We start from the raw sequence: 2,825 nt of genomic DNA, 5'->3' as shown, positions 1-2,825 counted from the left end.
CGGACCGCGAACAGCTGACGGCGGCCCCGCCCCTCCCGGCCCCCGCCCGCCGGCCAATGGCGGAAAGAGGCGGAGCGCGGCGCCGCGAGGGGCAGCCGCTGCCGCCGCGCGGGCGGGGCGCGCGGCCTGCCTGTGGAGCCGCGCGGCTGAGGGCGAGGGGCGGGGAGGGACGGACTGGCCTCCGCGGGCGGTGCAAACGCCCGTCAGCCCGCTCACTCCCCGCTCGCAGACGCCGTCCCGGCGGGTGCTGGGGAGTGTATGGGATGCGCGCTTGGCCGCGCTCCTCGTCGGTGCCGGCTGTGAGAAGAAGGCACGGTACGCGGCCCAGGGACAGGCCTGCGAAACAAGGAGAGCACCCTTCGCTTAAAAGGTGGTTTTCCGTCCCTGTTGCGGGGAAATAAACTGCTCCGTCCCGTTTCAGGTGGGGACAGAGAGTGTCTTTGTCGGCCCTCAGCTGGTGTCTCTGCTGACCACCGGGAGCCACACTCTGCCTGATCCTACCGCCACAACCATCATCCCAAGCCCAGAGCAGAGCTACCGACAGGGCTGGGTTTAATGGGAATGTGACTCCAGATAGTTATGTTCCAAAAAAACCTCCTATTTCTTGACTTGGAATTACTTTGAAAGTTTTTCTTGACTTTTGAAGTCTGAACACTGAGGTATGAAGGGCAAGGACTGATTTGCAGCATGTCATGCTCCTTCCTGTCTATGAGTCATGTGCAGGACTAAAGAAGTAAACTAATAAGGATAAATCCTCAATAGTGCTTTCTGTGAAGCTCCCTCACCGAGAAGGCTAAGGAAAACAGAAACTATAAACCCAAGCCTGATGCTCAGATCAACAGCTCAGAGCTGTTTACCCTCACTCTATCATTGGTTTATCAGCTACCCCTGAAATCAAGAGCAAAACCTCACTGGATCTAGAGAGACAAAGCTCCACTCCTCACCACAAAGCAGTACCCAGTCAGGTTCTTTTAAAGCCTACGTAACAAGATCACTTGGAAGGGAGATCTTAAAATCCAGCTGGCAGCTGAGTAATGTTAATTGCTGTCAAGTCAGCCACACACTTATTGAGGTTTGTAACTTAAACTCGGGGGAGGGGCTAGATTGGAAACTGATGACTAGCGAGGTGAGGCAAATTACTGCGGGTTCCTGGTATCACATTCTCCTGGCCAGGCTCTGTGAGTCTCTCCAGTTCAGTTGCTGTGATTTTGGGTGAGGTATTTACAGTTGTCATTAATAGATCTACAGGCCAATAATGTGCATCCTCAAGAACACATTTTTTATGGGTTTTGTCCAACGGTTCATTTCTACTCTTTTATTTGCCAGAAGGCTTAAGCCTTTCCTTTATTATGAGAAGAGTAGCTCATGTTTGACTTGTACCTCACCACCAAACAAGAACGAAAAAAGACTCATTTCTTTCATTTTTCAATAAGGGCCAGGATCCTAAATTATTTAATCCTCATTGTCCACTTTTGATAGTTAAGAGACCTGCGAGTAGAAGGGGAGAAGAATGCTATTAAAAAAAAGCAACAAAAGGCACTATATATCTTCAAGGTGTCCACATTTTATCACACTGATGGTCAGGCCCTGGCAAAATGCCAGTTGCTGGAGGGTTATTTCTAATTTGAACGTGCGTCACTATGAATAAAAAATGATTGTGCTGTGATTCCAACCACTTATGTCTTCCAGACTGAGTAATAACTGCCTGCTGGTTAGGCTCATTAACAGTAAAAACAGTACCTGATCGGCTTTGTTTTCATCTCATTGAGCTGCATTTGAGGCCACACTTTATATCCCCAGAGGCTGTGTTTTGGGAACAGCTACTGTGTAGAAAGTATATGGAAACTGAAATCTATGTGTATAATCAGGCTGGATGGTAAGAGTGCTCAGGAAGGTTATTTGTGCCTTTCAGTGATTGAAAAAAAAGATATGGCAGTATTTCTAAGAGAGGGGACGCAGAGGGATTCCTCGAGGAAATTAGACATTGTTAAGAAATGGCTCCGAGTAAATAGACCGAAACCAAGACAGAGACAGTGAGTCTGAAATGGAAAATTGTGAACCAAGGGCACGTAGTACCACCAACCTCACCACGCTCTGTCTAGAGAGCTCCTATAATAGCATGGAGACAAGCTTCTTACCTGGGAGTGGGAGCCCCAGGGACGGTATTCTGCCAGAGACTATTTGCTCATTAGTGTACATGATGACATTTTGATTCAAGAGATTAATTTTAAAACATGTGCAGCAGCGTCCCTTTGACATCCGCAGAGGGAAATACTGTGCCATCCTACAGCCCTTCTGTCAGTCTGCTCTACTGCACAAAAGGCTCATGAACAACACTGCTTCTTTCATTTCGTCACCCCCCTTACATATCCCCTATGTGTCTTCAGAGCTATTTCTTCTTATTTTACTGACAGAATGCTATTGTCAGCATTGTGCTGTAATTGCAGAGTACATCATGATCTTAGGCACAGGTCTTGGGAGCCACTCTTCCTGGGTGGGCTCTGAAACACAGGGCCAACCTGACTTTGGTAGGAGTGGTGTTGTCTCAGCAGCTCAGTTTTCATTTATATTTTTCTATTTTTTTAGCTCTCATGGTTGGAATAGAGAAATTAAGGGTAGGCTCATGGATCATAAAGCAAAGGATGAACAAGAAAAACATTCAAGGTCAATTCTATTTATTTTGTTTTCTTAAGAACGTTTGGTCAATGGGATGATTTTTCAGGGGCCTCAATCTGAGTACTGAGGAGTGGAAAACACTGTCTTCTACCCTGACACCTATCAACAGATTTGCTAATTGCATTTGTCACATTTTACTATTGTGTGAG

This window comes from Colius striatus, chromosome 6 (genome assembly GCF_028858725.1).
Source record: "Colius striatus isolate bColStr4 chromosome 6, bColStr4.1.hap1, whole genome shotgun sequence".
Lineage (NCBI taxonomy): Eukaryota > Metazoa > Chordata > Aves > Coliiformes > Coliidae > Colius > Colius striatus.
The sequence above is the reverse complement of the archived record's forward strand: the minus strand, read 5'-3'. Positions refer to the sequence as shown.